Below are 24345 nucleotides of genomic sequence, written 5' to 3'. Positions count from 1 at the left end.
AATCTTTGTTCTTCTGTCAATCATGGTTAACTGCAAAGAAACACGCACCGTCATCATTGCTTTGCACAAGAAGGGCTTCATAGGCAAGGATATTGCTGCCGGTAAGATTGCACCTAAATCAACCATTTATCGGATCATCAAGAACTTCAAGGAGAGCGGTTCAATTGTTGTGAAGAGGGTTTCAGGGCACCCAAGAAAGTCCAGCAAGCGCCAGGACCGTCTCCTAAAGTTGATTCAGCTGCGGGATCGGGGCACCACCAGTATAGAGCTTGCTCAGGAATGACAGCAGGCAGGTGTGAGTGCATCTGCACGCACAGTGAGGCAAAGACTTTTGGAGGATGGCCTGGTGTCAAGAAGGGCAGCAAAGAAGCCACTTCTCTACTGAAAAAACTTCAGGGACAGACTGATATTCTGCAAAAGGTACAGGGATTGGACTGCTGAGGACTGAGGTAAAGTCATTTTCTCTGATGAATCCCCTTTCCGATTGTTTGAAGCATCCGGAAAATAGCTTGCCAACAGTAAAGCATCCTGAGACCATTTATATGTGGGGTTTCTTCTCAGCCAAGGGAGTGGGCTCACTCACAATTTTGCCTAAGAACACAGCCATGAATAAAGAATGGTACCAACACATCCTCAGAAAGCAACTTCTCCCAACCATTCAGGAACAGTTTGGTGACGAACAATGCCTTTTCCAGCATGATGGAGCAACTTGCCATAAGACAAAAGTGATAACTAAGTGGCTCAGGGAACAAAACATCGATATTTTGGGTCCATGGCCAGGAAACTCCCCAGACCTTAATCCCATTGAGAACTTGTGGTCAACCCTCAGGTGGACAAACAAAAACCCACATATTCTGACAAACTCCAACCATTGATTATGCAGGAATGGGCTGCCATCAGTCAGGATGTGGCCCAGAAGTTAATTGACACCATGCCAGGGCGGATTGCAGAGGTCTTGAAAAAGAAGACCTGCAACACTGCAAATATTGACTCTTTGCATCAACTTCATGTAATTGTCAATAAAAGCCTTTGACACGTATGAAATGCTTGTAATTATACTTCAGTATTCAATAGTAACATCTGACAAAAATATCTAAAAACACTGAAGCAGCAAACTTTGTGGAAATTAATATTTGTGTCATCCTCAAAACTTTTGGCCACGACTGTATGTATGGTGATTTAGTAAAGTAAGTAAGTGAATATGTATAGTAAATACATTGGTAGAACACTGGTAAACACTGGTTAATTAACATTGTTAGAACACTGGTTAACACTGGTCAACATTGGTAGAACACTGGTTAAAAATGTCAAGCAGCACTCAACGCAGATAATGTTCATCTCCTGAATATGATCCAGTACCACAACAAGGTCAATGTTTGATTTCAGGGGTAATTTTGGAGCCCTTTGTAACAACCCTCCTTAACATTTATAAGCATTCATCACCCCAAGAAACAAGCGCTATCACAGTGTGATAGCCTGGTGAACACTTCTGCGTTGTTCAAGTCGCCCCCACAGCGTTTCCACGGTGCTCTCTGCAAACTCTGTCTCTGACCCACAATCCTTTACTCTTGAGGGAGCGGCCATGCTCTATTTCTGCAAGAAGAGAAGGCTGATGGAGCAAGGGTCATGTGCCAGAGAGCCGGAGAAAGAATTTTCAAATAAACGGATGAATAAATAAATGGACAAATTAACAGCTAAACAGAAGTCATCAGGGAAAACCAGATTGCATTGTAGTAAAGGAAAAGGGAATAAATTACACATTTAAATGTGATGTGTAAAATTTCTCTTCCGGTGTTTTCATGAAATTTTGAGATACTTTGATTCTCATAGTAACATGCCCCAGGCACAAGAAACACATGTTTTTTTAAAGTTGGGGATGAGAAAGCACAGAGAGAACCTGCGCTTAATTTCTTCTCAGTGTCTGTTTCTGTTCATCACTCTTGGGAAGGGCCTAGCAAGAACTTTTCTCTGAAAATAATGACACACAATCTTGAAGCAATAAAAAGCTAAAAGAAACTGCCGATGGTATGAGATTGACATTTCAGTGGCGTAGTCCATCTGCAAAGCCCAGTTAATGATGTGATTTGGCTTTGAATGCGTGGCGCCTCAGAATCCTCATACAACAAAAAAAATACAAAAAACTACACAAGTCCCGCTGTTCCAATCCCCCTCAGACTAGCGCATATCGATCAGGTTGTTATTGACATGACACCTGCCGAGCCAGGCTTTAGCTAATGATAATCAATGCTATTTCTGCTGCAGATCAAAAACGGCATGGCGGCTTTCATGTTTGTAAACAGTATTGATTTGCATAATGACCTCAAAAATGAGTAGCCCAGATTAGGCAAGGACAAACCAGTTTCAGCGTTTTGTTATGATGTATGCTCACAAGACTGTGGTTGGCATGACAAGTCAGAGCATCGCAGTCGACACCTTTTGGAATGCCACTGTTAATTTAAAAAAAATTCAAAATGAAATAATGAAGTGACAGCGTAAAACAACAAAATAACCCCCAGATCTTGGAAGGCAAAGCGCTGATGCGTCCCTTTTTACACCGATGCATATTATCGACATGTGTCACAATCGTGTATTCATGAGAGGGCTGCCTTCCTCTACGGTGGGTTCACCTGTATGCACGGCATTTGCCTTCTCCTTCTCTCCCATCACGCTGCTGTGAAAAGAGATGTCAGCCTCCAGAAGTGATGAAGAGACCGAGTCACTAGCGCCTTTCTCCGTCCAAGAGACTGGTCCAGCTAAAACCACTGAATTATGCATCCTCTGTCTGTCAAGAGTCACAACATTACACGTATCACTGCATATCTCCATTTTCTGTCCTAATAAACACATGACCTCGCCGGGCTCCTGTCACGGCATAGTATGAAGTAGGCAGCTTGGGTATTGTGTCTGTGCCTCACAGTAGACACCATGGTGTCTGTTCAGCATGATCACTTTATTTGAAGGAATATCAACCGGGGTCTACTGTATGTTAGTTTTCTTTTGGCATGAATTAAACGTGGATGAATTAAGACAATTACTCTAGTCACCTGTGATTGGAGGGAAATCCTCTGGTTAATTTCAGTTTTTTGTAATGCCTTTTGGATTCCAGCTAGGCACCGCTAAAAGAAAAGCATCACATAAAAGATGCTTCAACAAGGGTGAGATGAAGGCATATTTCGCACCAAGTCCCAGTTGTGGACCGTTATTTTATTATACACCTCAGCATTTCAGAGTGAAGAATTCCCCAACGCAAGATACTAAATAAAAACCCTGGGTTTATGGAAAAATAGAGGGCTTGTGGTGTCTGACAAGCTCTTAAATCTAGGACAGCCATCCCAAAGAGGGGTGCACTATACTCATTGCAGAAACATAAAAGCCCTTTTTAGTATGTTAGAGAGGGAGATGATGCACTATCAGTTGTCTGAGGTTCTTAACCACTAAAGCCTTCTTGTGCTCCCTGACACTTGTAAAGTGTAGCTCAGATGGATAGTGTTGACTTTATAGGCAAGTGAACCATACATGTTTATTCATTGTTAACATGTCATGTGACAGAAAAGCATTTGGAGGGATGGCGCTGCATTTCACATCTGGGTAAATTCAGAACAACTGTATGACAGTATATATGAGCGAGTGGGGTAAGTTGAGCCAAACGGGTTAGTCCTCTTCTAGGAAACCATACACAAAATTAATCATGTGACCAAATATTTAGGAAGAGGTCATCATTTCATGGAGTCTGTGAAGGAAGAAACCACATGGAAAAAGTGGTAAGCAAGTTATTGCCACAAAGTGAAATGAATGTATTGTGTTATAATATTAATGATGCTTGTCTCTAAACCAAAGCAGATCGTTTTAAGATTGTTTCATACATCAGTTGGGGTCTCTGTACACTAATATGAGACCCTAAACCTAGCATGAAAGTGCATCCTTGTAGCTGTATGGGCTAATATATTCATAATCTTTACCTTGGGGTAAGTTGAGCCAATTGCCACCCTATCCCATATAAAGTATTATTACATTTGGTTTGTTTTATCCATAATATGCATAGTCTTTTTGCAATGTGTCATGCATATGAACTCAATATTTTGTATTATTACATTATCATACCCTGTGAATACAAACATAAAACAAGCAGAGGTCTAGGTTCTTGAGAGAGCAGCCTAAGAAGTCCATTCAAACAGCAGTGAGGGTTGAAGAAATAGACTGAATGACACTGAAGGGGTACGTTGACAAACCTGTGCGAAAGAGAGGCTATGATAGAGTAGCAGAGGCACACAGGGTTTAATCTGATGACATGGAGCCTGAGCTTGCTAAACAAGAATGTCAAGATACCACTTTCATGGGCTTTGTAGCCTCAAATGCAGAGAACTTGCCTCCGAATTGGCAAATCGAAGCAACATCCCCTTTCCCAGACAACTGGTCAAGAAATGGAAGGGTAAGTGATATTGAACAGAGAGAGCTCTATCTGAATGTAGGCATACATTTAAGATACTGTATACTATATAACATACCCCAAGTCCATGAATTAAACGTTGATCTACCTGCACCATCATCCACTGTCACAGAACACCCACTTACCCTAAAGGCGTCTCAAGACCACTTTTGTTTTTTGGACAAGCTTTGTTTTCAAAACTTTTTATGTTTACATTCATTCAGGTTTATTCCCAGGGATACGCAACGTCATGAAATATATGTAGATAGCTTTGTTAGAAAGAATACACTATTTCCCTTGACGTAGTGATGCTGAATATAAAAAAATGTCTCAACTTACCCCACTCACCCCCTATGTCAAACCGTACCAGTATCTAATCAGGTCATACTATTGTTTTGAATGACCCCACCAGGCTCGTCTTCACCATAATGCTTGCGGTTTGGTAGCCAAGGATAGCCAGTTAGCAATGGTAAAACACTGTGTCTGGAAGCATGCACCCCCCCCCCCCCCCAAACAAAAAAAAATGTGAAGGAAAATAATGTGGAGAAAAGGGATACGATACTGAGGGCCAGACACAGGGACAGATGCTTGAAGGAGGGCAGAGGCCTGGAATTGGGAAGCCTGAAGAGTCAATATGAAGACATGAGGGAGACAAGAGGAGATGGGGAGACTGGTAGGGAGAGACAGCAAGTGATTAAGGCTGGGGAGTGGGAGGAAAGAGTTGGCGAGGTTAGAGAGGGAGGCAGAACAAGGGAGACAGAGTGTCGTAACGTCACTCAAAAAGACCATGTGTCGATACAGCAGATTGCCACAGCGAAATGGCTCTCCCAGACCTGCCTTGAGAAAACAATACCATATGTGCCTGCTTATTTACGAAGTGCTGACACGAGGGCCTGAAATAGTTAGTATTCTGTTAGGTAAATGTTTTCCTCTGGGCTCCCCTCTCTGCAATAGCTTACAGATGTTTCAGCCATGCAGAGAGCGTGAGCCTTTCCCCACTACGCTATGAATGAAAAAGCATGTAGAAAGTTCTCCCCTGGCCAAATTCAGACTGTGATCTATGACTTATAGCTGCATACACTTCTCTGTACTACCCCCAGCATCAGCATCAGAGTTTTGTCTGTCAGATACAATATTTAGTGCTGCTTCTACAGACCCCATTGCATATTTTTTTTATGCCACAAAGTTTTCAAGTATTATGTTTAGCTGGCATCTGTCCAACAGCAGATGTGTTGGCAGCGATGCAACAGAAAGAGAAAGAGCTTACACCCCACGGCCCTGTAAACAGAATCATGCTAGCGCAGGTGACAATGGCGTTTTGAGCTTTGTATGCAACGTAAAATGCTAGGAATTCACCCAACGTCCTGCAGGCTTAGATGGATCTGAAGACGTCAGTAACTGGCAACATGGCTGCTCAACTCTGTTGAGGGCCAAGGGGAATTATGGAGACATAAAGCACTTTTACTATTTTTGTGTTTACACACAAAGGAATTTAGCTGATTGGTAATATTTGGCTTTTTTGTCTGTGACATTGGAGATGGAAGGTACTTTGTAAGTAACAGACACAGGCACACGCTCCTCCACACACACACACACACACACACACACACACACACACACACACACACACACACACACACACACACACACACACACACACACACACACACACACACACACACACACACACAGAGGAAACGTAAAAGCCAACAACCCAATCTTGTTTATGAGAGTAGCGTTGGTCTTGCCAGACTGCCGGTGAAGAGGCTCGACTCCCATTATTAATAATAACTGAGGGAGTCAGGCAGGGAAAACATTCTTATCAGCAGGCCAGATAAAACCCCTCCAGAGGTACCAGGGATAGAGAGCAAGTCTGCCGCTGGCCAAATACAAAGATAATATCTCTTTGCACTGAGCTGAGCCAGTTGGCCAATCAGACCAGCAACACAAAAACGTTCTACCAGGGAGATATATAGAAAGGGAGGCAGAGCCAGCTGACCCAGTCTGGTTTGGAATGGTTTTGGAGGGAAAGTGGATCTTGTCTGGCTTTTTGGACACTGTTGAGTGGGGCGAGACCAGGTCTGGTTTTAAGACGATATGGAGAGCACATAAACCGGACCTTGCTTTGAGAAGGTCCTAGAGGTGATAGTACTGTAGACCAAGTATGGCTAAAGAGGTCTTCAAAGACCATAATGTGGATTGAGTAGTGTTAGCAGGTGGAAGGTATTGATTTAAAGGGGATATACATAGTAAATAGATGTTGATAGAGCAGTTAGAAGCCACCGGGCTGTAGCCGATATGGATTGGCTGTAGCCGATATGGATTGGCTGTAGCCGATATGGATTGGCTGTAGCCGATATGGATTGGCTGTAGCCGTTTAGTGAGGAGCCACCACAGAGCAAAATCATAAGCATATTGAAATGAGAATAGGCTGTTCAGCCTACAGCATGTAACATAAGGTACACTCTTAGAAAAAAGGGTTCCAGAAGGGTTCTTCAGCTGTCCTCATAGGATAACCCTTTTTGGTTTCAGGTAGAACCACTTTGGAAAGGGTTTCACATGGAACCCAAAATGTTTGTTTTTTTACCTGGAACCAAAAAGGGTTCTCTTACAGAGACAGCCGAAGAACCCTTGTCTTATAGGACAAGATGTGGCTTTCAATTTAAGCACCAACACACCCGATCCATTCCATGCCTTTGGGTAGCTTGCTTGCACCATAAGTCTCACAGTATTCTGCTGCTCCAGTAGTACTTTTCAAGGAGGACTTTTTGCTTCTTGGTTTTTGATAGAATTTGTAAAACGCATAAGGCTTGAATCATACAACCGTCAAATGTGTGATTCTCTCTCTCTCTCTCTCTCTGTAATTGTAATTTCCATTTTTCTTTTGGTTGAAGGAATTTTTTACAATTTATTTTTCATTTCTGGGAAATGACTTCTTCGGATGTTCGAGTAGTCCCAGATTTTAATTTTATTTGACCTTGTCTTTTTCATGGTCCATGATGTAATTCGGCACCAGGACTTGACGAAGTGTGATGAGTCAAATGCACACTGTACAGGATGGAGATATATATAAAACAAATCCAATCTCTCCTCCTCTCAGGGTTCCTGTTGTGTTGTCTAAGTCTATCGCTGTCTGTGCTATTCCTCTTTCTACTTTCCCTCTCCAGGTTATTGTGGTTTGCTTATTTCCACTGCGCTCCACCTGTCTTTGAGGGTTTGCCAGAGATGAGGGAGGCAAGATGTTCTCTCTCTCCTCATGAAACAATGGGCTTAGTCCTCAGGGTATACCAAGGGAGAGTCAACTGAACAACAGAAAAGACCATTCCACTGCACAGATATCTATGTGTCTGCCTATGTCTCCAACATGCACCGCACAGTGTGATTCATGGTGGTGGTGAGGGGCCAAAAGCCCTCTGACAGACAGGATGCAGGTTTATACGCTGATTTGAGCGATGTGGGGTGAAGAGGCTACACCTGTCATCACTAATCACAATGGCCAGGATTAAAGTGCAGGAAATGTGGAGGCTGAGCAGTACACATGATGAAAACACACAGTCACACGAACACGCGCGAGTACAACACGAATACGTACACGCACACAAATAACGCACACGGGCGCGCGCACACAGGGCATTGCCTGTGACAGATGTTGTCAGGAAGAAAGCACTTTCATTTCTTTCCATTCTTTTATTTTGAAATGTGGCCATGTCCCTGTATCTTCCTCTTTTTACCTCCTGATGTTTAAAAAAAAAATTTTAAATTGTGAAATTGAAATGGAATAATTTGTGCCAACCAAGATTATAAGGGAACCGGGAAAACGGGGGAACATTAGTAAAGATGTTTTTTTTCTCCCAGTAATGAGCTTATTCTGTGTATAGCGCAGGCGAGAGAGGGGGTCTAATGATAATGTTAGTACAGAGAGAAGAATGGACTCTCAGGAGTCCACAGCCAGAAAAACCGCAGCTTTAGTGATCAGCGTCACTCTGTTGCTCTATTTAATTATGCAGATTATCCCATTGGGCTCCCATCGCCTTCACTTTAATGATGACGTGGTGCGTAGACAGACATGCCGTTATTTTTCTTTAGGATTCTTTCTTTCTCTCCCATAGCCTTATTTCCTACTTGTGAGAAAGTTAATTATCTTAGTCGTTAAAAAGAGGTTTCACTGTCATGCAACTGACTAAAGGAGAAAGGGAGACTGAGGAGGATATGAAGACACAAACAAGGAGAAAGGTTTATTTTTTGCCTTCTGGGCTGAATCTCTAAAATGCAATCATCACATTTGATGAAGGATAAGAACTCAACTTGCCAAACTCTCATGTGTGCTGTGCAACATGATCTCATTGAAAAGCGTCAATCTGGTATGTTCGCAAAAAACCTTACCTTAAAGGAACATGACGCTTATGTGGATACATTGCATTCATTGGGGGGAATAATAGTATCACAATTTTGATGCCTAGAGATAAGCATCAGAGACATGATGCCGAAGTGAATACATTGCATTCAAAGAGATTTACACATAGGCATTCATAAAGTCGTTGATACATAAGTCAATTGCATTCTTGTCTGTCGGTTTTCTCTCTCGCACTCACTCTCCATTCTCTAATCCCCCTCTCTCTCTTCTCTCTCTCCCTCTCTCCCTCCCTCCTTTTCTTTCCCTCTCTTTGCCTCCTTCTGTCTCTCTCTTAACCTCCTCTTTCTCCCCTCTCCTTATCTTCTCTCCCCCGCCCCTTCTTTCACCCCTCCACCCTCTATTCCCGCTCTCTCTTCTTAACATAACTACTTGAAACTCAGGACATTGTTAAGGAGTGTCCCCAGGAGGCGGTACATTGTGATTACAGGAAGTGACTTAATTGGGTGATCATGGGGACTGTTTTGAAGGGTTGAAAAAGTTCAATCTTCCCAAATAAATTATGACCCTACGTAAAAATGTAAAGTAAATCGGCCCAAAATTATTTTATTTTTAAAAATTTTTAACAGTAAATCTGTCTCTGTCAATCTTTCTGTATGTCTGTAAATGTATCTATGTCTGTGAGTCTGCCTGTCGGTCTGTCTGAGTATTTTTTCAATTGACCCATTTCCACTTTATCACCAACTTTCTTGGCCTCGAATGCAATGTATTGGCATAAGCGTCCAATCAATTGATGCATATATTTTTTACATTGAAAGCAATCTATGGACTTATATGCATAAATATCCAGTCTGTGGAGGTGGGAGAAAAGATACAAAAAGAGACAGAGTCGAGGGGATAAGGAAAGAGAAAAAGAGTAAGGGTATTAATAGGAGAGAGGGGGAATGGCTGAAAGAAGTGGGAGGGAGAGAGAAGAAAAAGAAGGGGGGTAAAGAGGATGTAGAGAGAGAGAGAGAGGAAATAAACTGACAGACATGAATGCAACTGACTTGTGTCAACTACTTGATGCACATCTATCTATGGGTCAATCTAATTGAATGCAATGTATTCACTTAGGCATCATGTCTCTGATCCTTATCTCTAGGCATTAATATTGTGACACTAATCTTGCCCCCATTGAATGGAATGTATTTACATTAGTATATTCCATGAGGTAGAAAACCTACCGGATTGACGCTTTTCTGCTGATACCAGGCTATGCAACAACAGACTTGAGCTATTCGGAGAATACGCGGTTTCTCCCTTGTAACCACCAGGTGGCGGTAGAGTACAAGGAACACGCACGCTTTGAAACAGAATCGGCACCAGCGCTCCATCACAAGAGACAATTTATTACTTTGTTTGCCTGGATCTAAGGCATTTACAAAAACTATGCCCGACAGGCACGGCGATTCATTGTTAACTTTTGAACGTAGGCTATAGTAATCTGATGTGATTTAAGATAATATGTTTATGGCGGTAGGGAGTACATTGCAAAGTAGGTCTGCACATTATTAGGCTATTGACCCTTTTGACAAGGACAGGAGCATATTTGGTTTTATAGGTTTATAATGGAATGTTTTTTAATATGCTGGCTAACAGTAATACATATTATAGGTCATATATTCCATCTTGTTTCAGCTTCTTGCCCTAGAGTAAAGTTTATTAAGATGATTTATTAAGGGTGCATTTGCAAATCATTGCAAAACATGCATCAGAAAATGGGTTCCTATACTACGGACCGTTTATAGCCTATAGGCCTATATGTTATAGTATGCAGCTATGTTAGAGAGGATATTAGTTTGAGCACGATTGTGCCTTGTAGTCTATTTAGTGGGCACTGCATGGACGTTATGACTTTGGTCTGTTAAATCAAATAATTCAAAATCAAATAAAAATGACAGCTTCTCATACCGAAGGTTTCCATTTCATAACTAACACAATTGAATTCGTATTGATGTCTAATAACAAGTCAATATTATAATTGTAAATATTATTGTTATGGGCTTATTATTAGGCTATTGTGGTTTTCGTTAAACTATATTGTTTTTTATTTCATTTTATTTAAATCTTGAGTGAATTTTGAGAGCATATAAATAGGGTAGGGTGTATTTGTCACGGAATTTGCCTAATCCTGACACTCCTGAAATAGCTGTCTGTAGGCCTAATTTCCGAACTGAATAGTTATTATAATGTTTTAGCTCTGTGTGATATAGAGTACTTTGTGTTGTAACTATTAACATTATTCAGAGAATACACTTTGTTGTGTGCCTTTTGTGCCTCTTCATGGTTCTTCTCCCTATATAATATTATTTTGCGCTCTTGTTGATGCTCTGGAAATAATTTAGCTCTTATTTAGGATTCAAATATGGAAGTGTAGGCCGATGTTTGCAGTAAAGGCAATAAGGACAGATCAGTAGCAGCGAGATGACTGCGTCACAGCCTAATTATTTAACTTAATGATGGAGAGAGAATTTAGGCACATTTAATTCAATGCAATGCATTAGTACCGGGGTGTGCCCATGACAGAGCATTGCAAAAATGATTAATATAGGCCTAAATAATTGCTCAGATCTTGTTTTGGCATCATGCATTATCTCAAAGGGCATAATAACTTCCCTCCATAGCCTAATAATTGTAATTATTTGTGTAGGCGAATTGTCTGTTGCTGAATATAATGCAGGTAGGGCCTAACACTGTAGTAAGGCTATGCGGGTTTTAAGTTTAATCTTAAAGTTGAAAACCATTCCAAATTGGCCTATAACATTGAAACATTCTAAAGTTGGCTTATTTCCATTGTATTTCAGTGTATGCTACATCAAATCTGCTTATTTCTGACATGCTGGGGAAATGCGGCTATTTCATCCTTTGGTTGTAGGATTTGTTCCAAATCCAATGCTGTCCTTCAAGTATCCTTTTACATAATGTTTATTCAGAATTGTTACAATGTCGGCATTGTCCCTTACTGTGTCCGGTTTCCTAGACCATTAAAGCAAAATATCATCCATCAGTTTCCACAACCCTTCGTTTCCCCATGTGCGCTGCACGCGATGCCGGACATTGTCTACATGGAGACCGTAGGACCTACTACAACCAGGCCTACTCATGTTAACGAAAAAATGACCCCAAGTTGCCAACATTAAGGTGAAGATAGAGGCAAGGCGTGCTGTCATGTGCGTGTCATCTCATCCAACGATAGGTCAGATGTCCAGTAAAGCTGCGAGAGGACGCCCTCCTTCCCTCCCTTTCTCAACGTTACTGTACACCTTACCTATCGTTGGGTGAGATTCTTACTCCCTTGCGTTGACTTGTGTTGATCGCGATCCATCCCTGAAGTGACAGGGGCCTTAGCTCATTCGTTCCGCGCAGCTCGGTGTGCGCAGCGGGAAACGTGCTCTCCCTTCTCTCACTCCTTGCGCAATCGCTCGCGGTCTCTGCGGAGGTGGTGTGCTAATAATTTAAACAGCAAAATCAAAGGAAATAATGTTTCACACGAGGAGAAACAACAACAAAAAAAGCAGAGGAAAGTGGTTATTAGTGTTTGTGAGCCGCAGCGAGAGTGATTGAGTTGAAGGGGACTTTGATTTCGGTCTTTCTGTTTTTACGATGCCAAATGGTTCAGCTGCTAGTCTTCAGGAATCTATGGGTAGCTGTCGTCATGAAATTGGGAAGTTTTTTAAAAGTTTTTTTTACCCACATCAAAAATCCCTTTCAGTCGTGGAGGCCTCCCTACCTGTTCAGTTCTTGAGTGGGCACGAAATTGGCCTTTTCAAACATGAGGCTTTGATGTGCGTGGTATTTTTTATTTAGGAATATCATTGTCTTTATCTTCTGTCGTCTCTAGTTTTAGAAAAAGGAGAAAGAACATTTTAATACAATGTTTAATACACATTCAGGTACGGGAGAAAAGTCAATGGGAAAATATCACATCTAAGGAGCGCCGAGTTAAAAATAGCCAGGCCTTATTCACTTCAGTTTTGTTCTTAGACTACATAAAAACACGATCTGAAACCCACATGAGCACACACTCAAACACAGCACTGAAGATGAATCACCTTGGCTCTTGGAGAGGTTAGTTAATAGACACAGTTTATGTCATGTGGCCCCACTTGTGTTGAAAGGGATTTGTTAGTGTGTTGGTATCACCACCTGTGCATAAAGCCCCACTTTAAACAATAAACAGCAGAGAGCATATCCAAGCAGCCACAGTTTAACTGTTCCCTTTGATACCTGATACCTATTACTGTGGGGTTTATCTAATGGACTGGCTTCCCACACTATATTCTAGTGCCTTTTTAAAGCACAAACCATTAATATGACTATGTTAATGTGATCAGTGCAATAACTAATAAAGACAGTTGAATGACAGCAATCAAATAGTGAGTTGTGACCTTTGACCCTTTGAGTGATGCCCATTGGGCCTTACCGTTTTTCCTATGGTTGTAAGGCTGGGATTGGGCCGTGTAAATATAGCCATTGTAACTTCTAAATAGATTTCAAGTGGTTGAATTTTGTTGGCGTACAAAACCAAAAATGTCGCCGTAAAAAAAAGAGGTCCTTTTACACCGCCTAATATAGAGGTCCTGGATGGCAGGGAGCTCGGGTCACAGTTATGTACTGGGCTGTCCGCACCACACTCTGTAGAACCATGTGATTGAGGGGGTGCAGTTGCCATACCAAATAGTGACACAGCCAGTCAAGATGTTCTCACTGTAGTAAAAATTCTAGTTGTTTCAACTAATTATTATTATGTAACTGGTTCCACAGCCTTTTTAAGTTTACTCAACTTTTCAGTCAACGTGTAAACGTGAACTTAACATTTTTAGTTCTCCTAAACTTAGCTCCAACTTTGGAAAACATATGCAAAAATATTCAGTCATATGTTCATTCAACTACACTGAATAAAAATATAAATGCAACATGTAAAATGTTGTCAATATGTCTCATGAGCTGCAATAAAAGGTCCCAGAAATGTTCCATACAGTCAAAAAGAAAAAGCGAATTTCTCTCAAATGTTGTGCACAAATTTGGTTAAATCCCTGTTAGTGATAATTTCTCCTTTGCTAAGATAATCCATCCACCTGACATGTGTGGCATATCAAGAAACTGATTAAACAGCATGATCATTACACAGGTGCACCTTGTGCTGGGGACAATAAATGCCCACTCTAAAATGTGCAGTTTTGTCACGCAACACAATGCCACAGATGTCTCAAGTTTTGATGGAGCATGCAATTGGCATTCTGACCACAGGAATGTCCACCAGAGCTTTTGCCAGAGAATTTAATGTTAATTTCTCTACCATAAGCCACGCCCAACGATTTAAAAGTTGAGTAAAATAAATAAGAACCGTTACTTAATAATAATTAGTTAAAACAACTAGAATGTTTTACAGTGTAGAACTTTTTGAGGATATGAAGTCCCATGCCAAATAATTTCATCCTCCTGAGGGGAATGAGGCGTTGTCACACTTTCTTCACAACTGTGTGTGGGTGGACCATTTGAATACTTTGTTATTTGGACACAAATATGTTTTTGTTGAGGTGGCAACAATGCTCTATTGGGCTCTGCTGAATTCCCTGATCACAGAGCACTCCTCTCTTTCTCCCTTCTCTTGTTCCCTCTGTTCTAAAACAGGAGTGGGACAAAACCTAACACACCAAGTTTAGCACCACTCAGTACCGTTGGTCAGCCTAGACTCTAGGTTTTGAAGTGCCCGATAAAATAAGAAGGGAAAATTGTTAGTTGGGTTGACAGATTGTGTATTTATTTCAGCATTTCCGCCCTTTTTAAAACAGGGCCCAACCAAAATAGCTATGCCATTCAGGTCTGTAGAATGTCTCCATACTACTGAAATTACATGTAATACAGTATGTCTGAGTCGATGCGTTTGTATGTTTATAATGATATTTTTAGGAGATATATCATTAGTACATATGGTAATAGCTATACTATACATGTACGGTGCCTTCAGAAAGTATTCATACCCCTTGACTTATTCCACATGTTGTGTTACAGCCTGAATTCAAAATGGATGACATAGATTCTCCATAATACTCCATAACGGCAAAGAAATAATATAACAGAAATATCTAATTTACATAAACATTCACACCCCTTTGCTATTATACTCCAAATTGAGCTCAGGTGCATCCAATGTTATTTGATCCTCATTGAGATGTCACTACAACTTGATAGGAGTCCACCTGTGGCTAATTCAAGTCAATTCTGTCAGAGCAGAAACTATACCATCAAGTGCAAGGAACTGTCCATAGATCTCAGAGAGAAAATTGTGATATAGGCATATATCTGGGGAAGGGTATAAAACAATTTAGAGTGCTGAAAGTTTCCAAGAGCACAGTGGTCAGAAAGACCACAGAAAAAAAATGGAATAACACGGACTGGCCATCCGACCAAACTAAGCAACCGGGCAAGACTTGGTCAGGGAGGTGACCAAGAACCCAATGACCACTCTGACGGGAACTACAGAGTTCCTTGGCAGGGATGGGAGAACCTGCCAGAAGGACAACTGTCTCTACAGCACTTATCCAATCTGGGATTAATGGGAGAGTGGCCAATCAGAAGCCACTCCTGAGAAAAAGGCACATGACAGCACGCCTGGAGTTTGTAAAAAGGCATGTGAAAGACTCTGCTATCATAAAGCCAAAGATTCTCTGGTCTGATGCGACAAACATTTAGCTCTTTGGCCTGAATGGAAGCGCCATGTCTGGAGAAAACCAGGGACAGCTCATCACCCATCTAACACCATCTCTACCGTGAAGCATGGTGGTGGCAGCATCATGTTATGGGGATGCTTCTCAGCGGCAGTGATTGGGAGACTGATAAGGACAGAGGGAACAATGAATCGAGCCAGATACAGGCAAATCCTTCATGAGAATATGCTTCAGAGTGCAAACAACCTTATATTGGGGTGAACATTTCCGTTCCAAAAGGACAATGACACCAAACATACAGCCAAATCAACGCTGGAATGGCAGAACAAGAATGGGAAAGTCCTTGAGTGGTCCAGCCAAAGCCCAGACTTGAATCCCATTGAACATCTGTGGAGATACTTGAAGATTGCTGTTCATTGGGTTTGAGAAAATCTGCAAGGAAGAATGGGAGAAAATCACCAAATCCAGATGTGCAAAGTTGATACAGATATACCCAAGACAACTCAAAGCTGGAATTACCGCCAAAGGTGCTTCTTCAAAGTATTGACTCAGGATTGTGAATCCGTATGTACATTTGATATTATGGGGTATTGTGTGTAGTAGATGGGTGAGAAAAAACATGTATTTAATCCATTTGGAATTCAGGCAGTAACACAACAAAATGTGGAAAAAGTCAAGGGGTATGAACTACTTTCCAAAGGCACTGTAAGCGTGAATGGATGTAAGCTGAGTGAGTGTGTTTACAGTGTGTTTGTGCTCGTATGCCCTCCAGAACTGTAGCAGCGGGCAGCAGAATCCTCAGACGGCACAAACCAAATAGCTCCTGAAGGGTTCGGTTGGACTACAGCTGTTTGTTTATTTAACTCCAACTTGTAATTATGGCTCTGACAGACTGCACCATGGAGAAAGCCCATATCTGTCTCGAGTTTGAACAGGTAGGCTTATAACGAAAATGTCTAGCAACCCAAAGGTTGCGTGTTTGAATCTCATCACAGACAACTGTAGCATTTTCTTGCAACTACTTACTACTTTTTAGCTACTTTGCAACTACCTAACATGTTAGCTAACCCTAACCTTAACCCTACCTAGCTAACTTCTAACCTTAACCCTTCTAGTTAACCTCTAACCTTAACCCTAACCCTAACCTTAACCCTACCTAGCTAACTTCTAACCTTAACCCTTCTAGTTAACCTCTAACCTTCACCCTAACCCTAGCCTTAACCCCTAACCCTAACTCCTAGAGCTAACGTCGCAAGCTAGCCACCTAGCTAACGTTAGCCACAACAAATTGAAAGTCGTAACATATCATACATTTTGCAAATTTGTAACATATTATGTTTGGCACATTCATAATATAATGTACAAATTGCAATTTGTAACATATTGTACAAATTACAATTCGTAACATATCATATTAATTGTAATTCGTAACATATAATGCGAAATGGATGATTGACATCCACAAATGAACACATACCATACGAAACGTAACTTATCACACGAAATGTTGATGGCAGATTTACGTACAGAATAATACAAAATGCTCTGAGACCACCTTGGTTTGAAACCAATCCTCGGCGGCTGTGCTCAATTGCTCTTGATTGCACTTCATTGTTGAACCCATGCCTGCCATGTAACAGGTTCACGTTGTGTGTTTAACCCATCCCTGCCATGTAACAGGGTCAAGTTGTGTGTTCAACCCATCCCTGCCATGTAACAGGGTCAAGTTGTGTGTTTAACCCATTCCTTCCATGTAACAGGGTCAAGTTGTGTTTGAACCCATCTCTGCCATGTAACAGGGTCAAGTTGTGCTTTTAACCCATCCCTGCCATGTAACAGGGTCAAGTTGTGCGTTTAACCCATTCCTTCCATGTAACAGGGTCAAGTTGTGTTTTTAACCCATTCCTTCCATGTAACAGAGTCATGTTGTGTTTTTAACCCATCCCTGCCATGAAACAGGTTCAAGTTGTGCTTTTAACCCATTCCTTCAAGTTGTGTTTTTAACCCATCCCTGCCATGTAACAGGGTCAAGTTGTGTGTTTAACCCATTCCTTCCATGTAACAGAGTCATGTTGTGTTTTTAACCCATCCCTGCCATGTAACAGGGTCAAGTTGTGCTTTTAACCCATTCCTTCCATGTAACAGGGTCAAGTTGTGTTTTTACCCATCCCTGCCATGTAACAGAGTCATGTTGTGTTTTTAACCCATCCCTGCCATGTAATAGGGTCAAGTTGTGCTTTTAACCCATTCCTTCCATGTAACAGGGTCAAGTTGTGTTTTTAACCCATCTCTGCCATGTAACAGGGTCAAGTTGTGTTTTTAACCCATCCCTGCCATGTAACAGGGTCAAGTTGTGCTTTTAACCCATTCCTTCCATGTAACAGGGTCAAGTTGTGTGTTTAACGCATCCCTGCCATGTAACAGGGTCACGTTGTGTTTTTAACCCATCCCTGCCATGTAACAGGGTCAAGTTGTGCTTTTAACCCATTCCTTCCATGTAGCAGGGTCAAGTTGTGTGTTTAACCCATCCCTGCCATGTAACAGGGTCAAGTTGTGTGTTTAACCCATCCCTGCCATGTAACAGGGTCAAGTTGTGTGTTTAATCCAACCCTGCCATGTAACAGGGTCAAGTTGTGAGGCAGCAGATTTTTGTAATGTCAGTTATCAGTTATGCATCCAATATGGAACCGGATTTTATTGATGAATTGTACACTATATACACAAAGGTATGTGGACACCCCTTCAAATTAGTGTATTCGGCTATTTCAGACATACCCGTTGCTAACAGGTGTATAAAATCAAGCACACCGCCGTGCACTCTCCATAGACAAATATTGGCAGTAGAATGGCCTAACTGAAGAGCTCAGGGAATTTCAACTTGGCACCATCATAGGATGCCACCCTCCGAACAAGTCAGTTCATCAAATTTCTGCTCTGCTAGAGCTGCTCCGGTTTAACTGTAAGTGCTATTATTGTGAAGTGGAAATGTCTAAGAGCAACAACGGCTCAGCTGCGAAGCTCATAGAACGGGACTGCCGAGTGCTGAAGCTTGGAGCAAGTAAAAATCATCTGTCCTTTGTTGCAACACTCACTACTGAGTTCCAAACTGCCTCTGGAAGCAACGTCAGGGAGCTTCATGAAATGGGTTTCCATGGCCGAGCACCCGAACACAAGCCTAAGATCACCATGCGCAATGCCAAGCATTGGCTGTAGTGGTGTAAAGCTCGCCATCAAAAGACTCTGGAGCAGTGGTAACGCTTTTTCTGGAGTGATGAATCATGCTTCACCATCTGGCAGTCCGACGAGCGAATCTGGGTTTGGCAGATGCCATGAGATCGCTACCTGCTCCAATGCATAGTGCCAACTGTAAAGTTTGGTGGATGAGGAATAATAGTCTGGGGCTGTTTTTCATGGTGAAGGGAAATCTTAATGCTACAGCATACAATGACATTCTAGATGATTCTGTGCTTCCAACTTTGTGGCAATAGTTTGAGAAAGACCCTTTCCTGTTTCAGCATGATAATGCCCACATGCACAAAGTGAGGTCAATACAGAAATGGTTTGTCGAGATCGGTGTGAAAGAACTTGACTGGCCTGTACAGAGCCCTGACCTCAACCCCATCAAACACATTTGGGATGAATTGGGACGCCAACATCGAGCCAGGCCTAATCGCCCCCATGTTCGACGAGCAGGTGTCTACATCATTTTGGTCACGTAGTGTAGAATGTCCAAACTTTACGTGTTATGAGATAGTATAATTGTATTGTGTTAAAGTTTAAATGAGAGAGAGAGTAATGTTTTATACATCATTATGCAATCAATCCATACTCCATAGATGAAGGTCGATCAGCATTTTGCTTATTAGACAAGCTGTGTGTAAATACCAGCTTCAACTGCTGCCGTACACATTTCCCTCATTTTCGTGAGTTGTCCTGATGATGAGTTGGCCAATCTGTTTTGCTTTCATTTATTAGGCCTATCCATAAGGTGGAGTTGAGACGGAGACGTGTAGTCGACGAAACCACAGACCTCAAAAGGAGCAGGAAGAGAGGGACTATTCTTCACAGCAACGACACAAACCGAACCCAATCGCTCTCTCCTTCCTCACTTTCCCTTTCTTCTCTCTCCTTTTTTCCACTGGTTAAAAGTTGTCCTGGCTTTTATTTTCAGAAACATTAATTTGGTTGAGAGTGCGCCACATCAGAACACACCAAGAAGAAGAAAAGAGATGGAGATGGAGATGGAGAGCAGGGAAAACGGGGGGGGGGGGGCGGCTGTGTGTCTCTCTCTTGACGTTTTGCTGAAGTTTGTACGCCACTTGAGCCCGCCGTTTCCCTCGCTAATGATACCAGCGGAGCCTCTCTGGGGAATGGCGTCCGTCGCGCACCTGGCTTTCACATTTCCAGCACTGGATATTTCGGGAGGCACGAGCGAGGCCTATGAGGTGCATCATTCCAGGAGCTCATCTCTCTCTCTCTCTCTCTCTCTCTCTCTCTCTCTCTCTCTCTCCATCTCCCTCTTCCCCCTCCAATTCATTCCCCTCCTCTCCTTCTCTTTTTTGTTGTTGTTGTTGTTGTACTTCTGCATACGCATTCATTCTCTTAGTCACTCTCTGTAGGTTTGTCCCCCTATTGCCCTCTCTCAATTTTTTTGTTGATTTTCCGATTGATGAGAATATATAGAGAAGAGGGATAAAAATATGTGCATGGTAAAAAGCCGTATTCATTGTATATAAAATCAATAGTTTTCTTCCTCTCTCCCTGCTCTCTTCTTGGTTAAGGCAAATGAATGTTTAAAGAGGTAATTTACTAGGCCCTGGCAGGATCCACATTGTGCATCATACAAACACACGGGAAACAAATGAAAAATCTAATCTAGACAGTAACACGACGGCACAGAGGATTCTCTGCGGGGGGCCAGATGAATTATACAACAATCTGTGTTCTCCCACATTTAATTTAAAGGTCTGTTTTCAAGGCTATTGCCGGTTCAACATCAGAGAGGAGGGTTCGCCCGTTGAGGTCAAGCCCATATTGACAAATATGAAGAGGCAAAAAGAGCGCCCAAAACGAAGTTATGAATAAGTAAACGCAAAGATAAGCATAAAGTAACTAGGGAGAGGAGGCCGACACACACACACACACACCATGTTTGTTGGCCATGAAAATGCGCTTGGGTTTGTATGGATATAGAAAGAAAAGAGATGAAAACAGTGTAAGGTCATTTCTCTTCATAAATAAAAAGAAGTGTTTGACTGTATTGCTTAGCTGTGATGGTTCTGTGCTTTTACCTGTGCCTGTACCTACAAGTAGAATTTACCATTTAGGAACTGGAATTTGATAATATGTACAATCATAATTGAAAATTGATGATCCATAGCTACAGTTAATGTCGGACGTTTACATTAACTCAGGTTGGAGTCATTAAAACTTGTTTTCAACCACTCCACAAACTATAGTTTCGGAATGTCAGTTAGGATTCCGATTTTTCCAAAAATTGTTTACAGACAGATTATTTCACTTATAATTCACTGTATCACAATTCCAGTGGGTCAGAAGTTTACATACACTAAGTTGACTGTGCCTTTAAACAGCTTGGAAAATTACAGAAAATTATGTCATGGCTTTAGAAGGTTCTGATAGGCTAATTGACATCATTTGAGTCAATTGGAGGTGTACCTGTGGATGTATTTCAAGACCTACCTTCAAACTCAGTGCCTCTTTGCTTGACATCATGGGAAAATCAAAAGAAATCAGCCAAGACCTCAGATAGTGGCTAGTGATACAAGCATTTCGCTACACTCGCATTAACATCTGCTAACCATGTGTATGTGACAAATAAAATTTGATTTGATTTGATAAAGAATTGTCGAACTCCACAAGTCTGGTTCATCCTTGGGAGCAATTTCCAAACGCCTGAACACCACGTTCATCTGTACAAACAATAGTACGCAAGTATAAACACCATGGCACCACGCAGCCGTCATACCGTTCAGGAAGGAGATGGGTTCTGTCTCCTTAAGAGATGAACGTACTTTGGTGCGAAAAGTGCAAATCAATTCCAGAACAACAGAAAAGGACCTTGTGAAGATGCCGGAAGAAACAGGTACAAAATTATCTATATTCACAGTAAAACGAGTCCTATATCGACATAACCTGAAAGGCCACTCAGCAAGGAAGAAGCCACTTTTCCAAAACCGCCATAAAAAAGTCAGACTACGGTTTGCAACTGCACATGAGGACAAAGATTGTACTTTTTGGAGAAACGTCCTCTGGTCTGATGAAACAAAAATAGAACTGTTTGGCCATAATGACCATCGTTATGTTTGGAGGAAAAATGTGGAGGTTTGCAAGCCGAAGAACACCATCCCAACCATGAAGCACGGGGGTGGGGTTTCACCATTCTGTTGTGTGGGTGCTTTGCTGCAGGAGGGACTGGTGCACTTCACAAAATACATCGTATCATGAGGAATGAAATTTATGTGGATATATTGAAGCAACATCTCAAGACATCAGTCAGGAAGATTAAAGCTTGGTCGCAAATGGGTCTTTCAAATGGACAATGACCCCAAGCAAACTTCCAAAGTTGTGGCAAAACAAAGTCAAGGTATTGGACTGGCCATCACAAAGCCCTGACCTCAATCATATAGAAAATGTGTGGGCAGAACTGAACAAGTGTGTGCGAGCAAGGAGGCCCCAAAACCTAACAAATCAAATCAAATCAAATTTTATTTGTCACATACACATGGTTAGCAGATGCTAATGCAAGTGTAGCGAAATGCTTGTGCTTCTAGTTCCGACAATGCAGTAATAACCAACAAGTAATCTAACTAACAATTCCTAAACTACTGTCTTATACACAGTGTAAGGGGATAAAGAATATGTACAGGCCCTACACCCAAACAAGGGCACTGCGTTCATCCACCTCTGGCCTGCTCGCCTCCCTACCACTGAGGAAGTACAGTTCCCGCTCAGCCCAGTCAAAACTGTTCGCTGCTCTGGCCCCCCAATGGTGGAACAAACTCCCTCACGACGCCAGGACAGCGGAGTCAATCACCACCTTCCGGAGACACCTGAAACCCCACCTCTTCAAGGAATACCTAGGATAGGATAAGTAATCCTTCTCACCCCCCTCCCCCTTAATGATTTAGATGCACTATTGTAAAGTGGCTGTTCCACTGGATGTCAGAAGGTGAATTCACCAATTTGTAAGTCGCTCTGGATAAGAGCGTCTGCTAAATGACTTAAATGTAAATGTAAAATGTACATAAGGATATATGAATGAGTGATGGTACAGAGCAGCATAGGCAAGATACAGTAGATGGTATCGAGTACAGTATATACATATGAGATGAGTATGTAAACAAAGTGGCATAATTAAAGTGGCTAGTGATACATGTATTACATAAGGATGCAGTCGATGATATAGAGTACAGTATATACGTATGCATATGAGATGAATAATGTAGGGTAAGTAACATTATATAAGGTAGCATTGTTTAAGTGGCTAGTGATATATTTACATCATTTCTCATCAATTCCCATTATTAAAGTGGCTGGAGTTGAGTCAGTGTCAGTGTGTTGGCAGCAGCCACTCAATGTTAGTGGTGGCTGTTTAACAGTCTGATGGCCTTGAGATAGAAGCTGTTTTTCAGTCTCTCGGTCCCAGCTTTGATGCACCTGTACTGACCTCGTCTTCTGGATGATAGCGGGATGAACAGGCAGTGGCTCGGGTGGTTGATGTCCTTGATGATCTTTATGGCCTTCAGGTAACATCGGGTGGTGTAGGTGTCCTGGAGGGCAGGTAGTTTGCCCCCGGTGATGCATTGTGCAGACCTCACTACCCTCTGGAGAGCCTTACGGTTGAGGGCGGAGCAGTTGCCGTACCAGGCGGTGATACAGCCCGCCAGGATGCTCTCGATTGTGCATCTGTAGAAGTTTGTGAGTGCTTTTGGTGACAAGCCGAATTTCTTCAGCCTCCTGAGGTTGAAGAGGCGCTGCTGTGCCTTCTTCACGATGCTGACTGTGTGAGTGGACCAATTCAGTTTGTCTGTGATGTGTATGCCGAGGAACTTAAAACTTGCTACTCTCTCCACTACTGTTCCATCGATGTGGATAGGGGGGTGTTCCCTCTGCTGTTTCCTGAAGTCCACAATCATCTCCTTAGTTTTGTTGACGTTGAGTGTGAGGTTATTTTTCTGACACCACACTCCGAGGACCCTCACCTCCTCCCTGTAGGCCGTCTCGTCGTTGTTGGTAATCAAGCCTACCACTGTTGTGTCGTCCGCAAACTTGATGATTGAGTTGGAGGCGTGCGTGGCCACGCAGTCGTGGGTGAACAGGGAGTACAGGAGAGGGCTCAGAACGCACCCTTGTGGGGCCCCAGTGTTGAGGATCAGCGGGGAGGAGATGTTGTTACCTACCCTCACCACCTGGGGGCGGCCCGTCAGGAAGTCCAGTACCCAGTTGCACAGGGCGGGGTCGAGACCCAGGGTCTCGAGCTTGATGACGAGCTTGGAGGGTACTATGGTGTTGAATGCCGAGCTGTAGTCGATGAACAGCATTCTCACATAGGTATTCCTCTTGTCCAGATGGGTTAGGGCAGTGTGCAGTGTGGTTGAGATTGCATCGTCTGTGGACCTATTTGGGCGGTAAGCAAATTGGAGTGGGTCTAGGGTGTCAGGTAGGGTGGAGGTGATATGGTCCTTGACTAGTCTCTCAAAGCACTTCATGATGACGGAAGTGAGTGCTACGGGCGGTAGTCGTTTAGCTCAGTTACCTTAGCTTTCTTGGGAACAGGAACAATGGTGGCCCTCTTGAAGCATGTGGGAACAGCAGACTGGTATAGGGATTGA

Source organism: Oncorhynchus masou, chromosome 31, assembly GCF_036934945.1.
Source record: "Oncorhynchus masou masou isolate Uvic2021 chromosome 31, UVic_Omas_1.1, whole genome shotgun sequence".
NCBI lineage: Eukaryota > Metazoa > Chordata > Actinopteri > Salmoniformes > Salmonidae > Oncorhynchus > Oncorhynchus masou.
This window is presented reverse-complemented; position numbering follows the sequence as displayed.